Here is a 7,648-nt window from a genome sequence, read left to right as displayed (position 1 = left end):
CCCTGCTCTTGATTTGTCTCAGTCCAATCCTTCCAAATCTAATCCTTGTCAGTAATCATCGTTGCCACTCCCAGCCTCTCTTTCGTTGCCACAGCAGAGGTAGACTCCACCTCTGGCCTCTCCTTCATCGTCACAACATCAGCAACCACCCCTCACCGCAATAAACTTTTGCAGATTCAGAACTAATCAGACTCGCAAAACCGTTGCAATGTCAGTGACCACTAGCCTCGGCCTTGTTGGGGTTGTTAGAGCCATAGTTGAAGCTATCAAAGGTTCATTAAGTTAATTAATCCTATTATTTAGGACATGTAGGTAGAGTCTAACCATTTTCTTAGCCAGTTACCACGTTATTAGGATTAGTAAAACTTGGGTTGTTTAACGTGGATTGTTTGTTTCGATTTTATTTCTTTGTAAGGCTTATATAAGCCAACAACTTATTTTGAATTTAATAACATTCATTCAGCTATTTTTCTGAATTGGTTTTTTGTGCTTAGAGTTTACAACAATACAGTATCAGAGCCCATCACGGGGCCTATTTGTGAGAGAAAAGAAACCGCAGTTTCTTAAGAAGAGAAAGAGTGAGAAAAGAGAGAATCGAAGTATGGTGGCTGAAAATAATTTTGTTCAACCTGCAATTCTTAAGTTTGATGGCCATAATGATCATTGGTCCATGCTTATGGAAAATTTTCTTCATTCAAAGGAGTATTGGAGTTTGGTGGAGACTGGAATCCCTGCTGCAGCAGAAGGAGTGGAGCTTACTGAAGCACAACAAAAATCAATTGCAGACCAGAAGCTGAAAGACTTGAAGGTCAAGAATTATCTGTTTCAAGCCATTGATCAAACCATTATGGAGACAATTCTCAACAGAGACACTGCCAAGCACATCTGGGACTCTATGAAGTAGAAGTACCAGGGTTCCACAAGAGTCAAAAGAGCACAGATCTAAGCTCTTCAGAAGGAGTTTGAGGTCCTACAGATGAAAGAGGGTGAGAGTGTTGATGCATACTTCGCTCGAATGCTCATCATAGCAAACAAGATGAAGATTCATGGTGAAAACATGCAACAAGTGGTGATCATAGAAAACATCTTGAGATCAATGACCTCAAGGTTCGACTATGTTGTGTGTTCGGTTGAAGAGTCTAATAACTTAGACACTTTAACCATTCATGAGTTGCAAAACAACTTACTGGTACATGAGCAGAGGATGAATGGGCATGGAGGAGATGAGCAGGCATTAAAGGTGACCTACGATGATAGAATTGGTGGAAGAGGAGGCAGTCGAGCTCGTGGAGTTTTTCGAGGAAGAGGCAGACAAGCATTCAACAAAGCTATAGTTGAGTGTTATAAGTGTCATCAATTAGGGCACTTTCAATATGAGTGTCTTCGAATTATGCTGAGCTTAAGGAGAAAGAAGAAATGTTGCTGATGTCATATGTGGAGTTTAATCAATCAAGGAGAGAAGATGTCTGGTTCCTTGATTCAGGGTGTAGCAATCGTATGTGTGCAAATAAGGAGTGGTTCTAGGATCTTGATGAGGAATTCCGGCAATCTATGAAGCTTGCCAATAATTCCAAGATGGCTGTGTTGGGAAAGGGTAACATTAGGTTGCAAATTGTTGAAGTTACTTAGGTAATCACTGATATTTTCTATATACCTGAGTTGAAAAATAACTTAATAAGTGTTGGACAATTGCACGAAAGAGGTGTAGCTATTTTGATAAAACATGGAGTATGTAGAGTCTATCATCCCAAGAAAGGGCTTATTATGCAAACAACAATGTCTGCAAATAGGATGTTCATATTTTTAGCAAGAATTCTACCGAAAGATCCCACTTGCTTCCAAACAATTCTTGAAGAAAATACTCACATTTGGCACTGTAGATATGGGCATCTAAGTTTCAAGGGTCTAAGAACATTGCAATATAAGCAAATGGTGAGAGGGCTACCATAGTTGAAGGCACCATCCAAAATATGCATTGATTGCATGGTGGGAAAGCAACACAGGGATGCAATTCCAAAGAGGAGTTTATGGAGAGCATCACAAAGACTGCAGTTGGTACATGCTGACATCTGCAGACCCATAAACCTGATTCCAATAGTAAGAAGAGGTATTTCATAAGCTTTATTGATGATTACAGTCGTAAGGTGTGGATATATTTTCTTGCTGAAAAATCTGAAGCATTTACTATCTTCAAGAATTATAAAACCTTGTTGAGAAAGAGACATGAGTGTTTATTCGTTGTCTGCACATAGATAGGGGTGGAGAGTTCTTCTTTCATAAGTTCATTGTCTTTTGCAAAGCTAATGGTATTAGCAGGAAGCTCACTGCAGCCTACACTCCCCAACAAAATGGAGTAGCTGAGCGTAAAAACAAGACAATCATGAACATGGTTAGAAGTATGTTATCGGAAAAGCAAGTTCCAAAGAATTTCTGGCCAGAAGCAGTAAATTGGACAGCACATGTGCTCAATAGAAGTCCTACATTGGCAGTGAAAGATATGACTCCTAAAGAGGCTTGGAGTGGTGTCAAACTCAATGTTGATTATTTTCAGGTTTTTGGATGCATTGGCCATGTTCATATGTCAGACAGTAAGAGAAAGAAGTTGGATGATAAGAGTTTTCAGTGTGTGCTACTAGGCATGAGTGAAGAGTCTAAAGCATATAGACTTTATGATCCAGCGTCCAAGAAGATAGTTGTAAGCAGAGATGTGGTTTTTGAAGAAAATGAGTGCTGGGATTAGGGAAGAAGTAATGAAGAAGCAAGACTTGATATCCTCGAGCGGGGAGATAGTAATGAAGAAGGAAGTGAACATGATCAAAGTGAAGAAGGATCTGAAGAGGAGATGGCATCAGAAGAAGAAGGAGGAGAGGTTAGCTTATCTTCAAGTGAGTCACCTGGAGAGAATTCTACAACATTTGAAGAAAGTTCACTAGAAGGGAGGAATAGAAGAGTACCGTTCTGGATGAAAGATTATGTGAGTGGGGGAGAATTTTTAGAAGAAGAAGTTGAGCACAACAATTTGGTTCTGTTTACCTCAACTTCAGATCCGACTACTTTCGAAGAAGCTATTCAGAGTTCCAAGTGGAGAGCTGCAATGGACTTGGAGATAGAAGCGATCGAAAGAAATGGGACTTTGGAGCTTACAGATTTTCCTAAAGGAAAGAAGAAGATTGCAATAAAGTGGGTTTTCAAAACTAAGCTCAAGGAAAATGGTGAGGTTGACAAGTGTAAGGCTTGATTGACGGCGAAAGGGTATGCACAATAGCATGGCATAGATTATACTGAGGTGTTTGCGCCTGTGGCTAGGTAGGATACGATTCGAATGGTAATTGCTTTAGCAGGTCAAAATTTTTGGAGTGTGAATCAGCTTGACGTAAAAAGCACCTTCTTGCATGGAGAGCTAAATGAAGCAGTGTTTGTTGAGCAACCACAGGGTTATGAGAAGAAAGGTGAAGAGTATAAGGTGTACAAATTGAAGAAGGCATTGTATGGCCTTAAACAAGCCCCTCATGCATGGTATACCCGGATTGAAGCATATTTTTTGATTGTTAGCTTATATGTTGATGATCTAATTTTTACTAGTAATGATGAGAGTATGTTTGTTAAGTTCAAGAATTCTATGAAACTTGAATTTGATATGACTGATTTGGGAAAGATGAAATATTTTCTCAGTGTGGAGGTTTTACAATCCTGAAGGCATTTATATTAGTCAAAGAAAGTATGCAAAAGATGTATTGGAGAGGTTTAGGATGGAGAAGAGTACTAGTGTGAAGAATCCCATTGTTCCTGGCATTAGACTAGTGACGGATGAAGAAGGATCCAAGGTGAATGCTACCATGTACAAACATTTGGTTAGAAGTCTTATGTATCTAACTGCAAATAGGCCATACTTGATGTATGTGGTGTCTCTCATTAGCAGATTCATGGCAAGTCCAACTGAGTTGCATTTGCAAGCTGCGAAAAGGGTGTTAAAATACTTGAAAGGTACTATCGATTTGGGAATTTTTTATTGAAAGGAGGGTAATGGAGAGTTGATGGCATATATAGACAGTGATTATGTAGGAGATGTAGATGACAGGAAAAGCACTTCTGGTTATGTGTTTCTACTTAGTGAAGGAGTTGTGTCCTGGTCCTATAAAAAATAGCTTGTAGTTGCTCTGTCCACTACTGAAGTAGAGCTTGTGGTAGCTGCCTCTTGTGCTTGTTAAGGGGTGTGGATGAGGAGAGTGTTGAAGAGGCTTGGTCATTCTCAAGGCAAGTGTACCACTGTGTTATGTGACAACAGTTCTACCATTAAGCTATCCAAGAATCCAGTCATGCATGGACGTGGCAAAAACATTGATGTAAGGTTTCATTTCTTGCGTGATTTGACCAGAGATGGAGTTGTTAAGCTAAATCATTATGTCACACAAGAACAAGTTGCAGACATTATGAAAAAACCACTTAAGTTGGATGTGTTCTTGAAGCTGCGTGAGTCAATGGGTGTGTGTGTGGTACCACGAGTAAATTGAAAGCATTACCGCAATCAGTTTAGGGAAGAAATTGTTGGGGTTGTTAGAGTCATAGTTGAAGTTGTCAAAGGTTCATTCAGTTAATAAATCCTATTATTTAGGACATATAAGTAGAGTCTAACCATTTCCTTAGCCATTTACCACAGTATTAGGATCAGTAAAACGTGGGTTGTTTGTTTCAATTTTATTTCTTTGTGAGGCTTATATAAGCCAACCACTTATTTTGATTTTAATAACATTCATTCAACTATTTTTTTGAATTGGTTTTTTGTGCTTAGAGCTTACAACAAGCCTCTCCTTCATTGTCACAGAGGAGTCCTACAGTCGCCATCGCTGACTCACTGCCCATTGCTCACTCGCTGCTTCGCGAATCACACAGAGAGACTTGTGACATCCCTCGTCTCTGCAAACTCCTCCTTTACCTCTGCCACATGCAGCAGCAGCAGCCGCCACCGCCACTCCCTGCTTCATAGCCGCCAACACTATTCAAGGCTAACACACACTAACACCGCCGCTGTCACCATCTTGGGAACCCAGCTCCAACGTCACAACCATCACCACCGCTATCACCATCTTCGAATCCCAGCTCCGATGCTGCAGCCACACTGCCAACCTCCATCTCCGGCCATCCTCCCACTCGCCGGCTAGCACCTCCATACCCTGCCATGAGTTCCTCATCACGCACCCACACCCGCATGTACCTAGATATTTGATGTTTTATCAGTTCATACTCGTGAATATATGATGTTTCACTGATTCATACTTATTTGGTTCCTCCCACTTTCACACACACACAACATACTCTCACGCACACACGACTCATATACTAACCCACATACTAACTTACTCACTAACCCACATACTAACTTACTAACTTATACACTAACTAACTCATGTACTAATTCATATACTAACTCCCTGACTAACTCATATACTAATTCATATACCGACTCATATATTAATTCATATACTAACTCACTCACTAACTCCCATGCTAACTTACTAACTCGCTCACTAACTCACACACTTACACACACATTCACACACACTGCTAACATGTATTTACACACTTTTACACACACTGTTAACACACACCAACACCCACTGTTGCACACACTTATACACGCACTTTAATACCCACTGCTACACACACATTTACACACACATGCACACACTTTTACACACTGTTGAACACATTATACACACACTTTAACACCCATTTATACACATATACAAACGCTTTAACACACTTATGCACACACTTTAACGCACACTTTTACACACTGCAACACACACATTAACACACACCACCATACACAACTACATGTGCCGAGATTATGGATATTGATGCCCTTGATCTCGGCTTCCCAAAGTAGTTGTAGCTAAATAAATACAGAGAAGTTGATTGGCTAATTGTCGCGAGATTTTTTGATATCCGTCAACGAATCCGCCTCCCAAGCTTCTTACATTTTTTTATTTGCTTCGATATATCATTTTTCTTTCTTTCTTAGTGCTTATGGGTGTCTTGGTGCTGATTAGACGTTCTACCGACATAATCCTAAGCTATATTAAGTAAATTCATGTTTCTTGTTATTTAATATTTTTTGTATGCTCATATTTGTTGATTATTATTGCATTATTCAATACTGTTATCATGATTTATTATTTGTGTCGTAATGGTTGTTATTTTTTCATTTAGACTTTTTATTGTTGTATTATTTAACTTTGTATATTCATATTCACCATTGTTATATATTTTATTATTTATTCATTTAGGTTTTTTATGGTTGTATTATTTGAGTATGTATACTAATGTTCATTATTGTTATATATTTTGTCGTTTATTCATTTAGGACCTGATCACACCATTTCATTTTTCATATTCATATTGATCCTAGGATTTGATTGGTTTTCATATTGTTATTATGTTGTTTCATGTCTATAATTTGTTTCGTATTTATTTCCATGTTTGTCTATAACACACTTAGCCTCTAGGGTTTGATTCATTGTCACGTTTGCTTATTCAACTGTATACCTGGGCAACTAGTTCATTAAAAATGGAGTAAAATGAAAATTATTAAGTTTAATTTGGGATAATTTTCTAATTAATTAGGTACCGTTCATAGAACAGGCGTGTAGGGGGTGCTAGTACCTTCCCCTCACGTAACCGAACTCCCAATCCTTACTTTGGTAATGCAGACCGATTCTTCCCTTAATTGGGTAGTGATCGAGTGTTCTAACCACACTCCACCCTCCATTTTTCACGAAAATTAAAACATTCTTTCATTTCGCCCACCCCGGGGCACCTTCGCTCTGCGGGGAACATCGCGATAGTTTGGTGACTCCGCTAGGGACATTAGAGAGTCGAGCTAGTAATTAATTGAAAATTATCCCAAATATAAATTTAATAAGTCTTTGAATCACTCCTTATTTTGTGAATATTATTTATACAATTATAAATATTTGATTGCACATGTTTACTTGCACATATATTTTGTGAATATTGTGGTCAAACATTTAATTGTGTATATATGCTTGACTATGGTTGATTAAATGTGAATATTTGTTTCTATACTTTTGATTAAGTATGTAAATATATTTGTGAATATTTGTTTCCATGGTTGTTTAAGCATGTGAATATTTTTTATTAATTGTGAATATTTATTTTCATATTTGTTTGAATAAGCATGTCAATATTTTTTATTAATTGTGAATAATTGTTTCCAAATTTGTGTGAATAAGCATGCAAATATCTTTGATTAATTGTGAATATATTGTTTCTACTTTTGTTTAAGCATGTGAATATCTTTGATCAAAATTTTTTCCTTACATGTTTGAAATAGCATGTGAATAAATGTGGGATTTGTGGGAATAAGCTTAAATTCACACACATTTCAAAGGCCTTCTACCCAGGCTTCACCCTCTAGATTTAGAAAGGAGCACAGTACCGTTAGCTCTCATGAGACTCGGTCTTTGGGGGCACGCGAACCACTCCACTCAGCTTGAACTCTGTCCAAACCCATTGGGTAAGGATAGGGGACATGTTGGGAACCTATTGTCTATAGGGATTAGAAGCTTAACCCCACGTACTTAACCACCAAGTTCGCTCTAGTAGGATAGAGCTTCCAATTGATCAA

At 38.3% G+C, this 7,648-nt stretch overlaps 1 non-coding gene across 1 annotated transcript; it reads left to right on the top strand.

Annotated features, from left to right (window-relative positions):
- The first annotated feature begins 5,884 nt into the window (after positions 1-5,884).
- On the top strand, positions 5,885-5,982 carry LOC131145316 (small nucleolar RNA snoR109). The gene has a single exon (XR_009134099.1). It is a non-coding gene; the product is annotated as a small nucleolar RNA snoR109 (small nucleolar RNA).
- The last annotated feature ends 1,666 nt before the right edge of the window (positions 5,983-7,648 follow it).

This window comes from Malania oleifera, chromosome 12, assembly GCF_029873635.1.
Source record: "Malania oleifera isolate guangnan ecotype guangnan chromosome 12, ASM2987363v1, whole genome shotgun sequence".
NCBI classification, from domain to species: domain Eukaryota; kingdom Viridiplantae; phylum Streptophyta; class Magnoliopsida; order Santalales; family Ximeniaceae; genus Malania; species Malania oleifera.
Note: the sequence above shows the minus strand (reverse complement) of the source record. Positions and strands in the feature narration are given on the sequence as shown.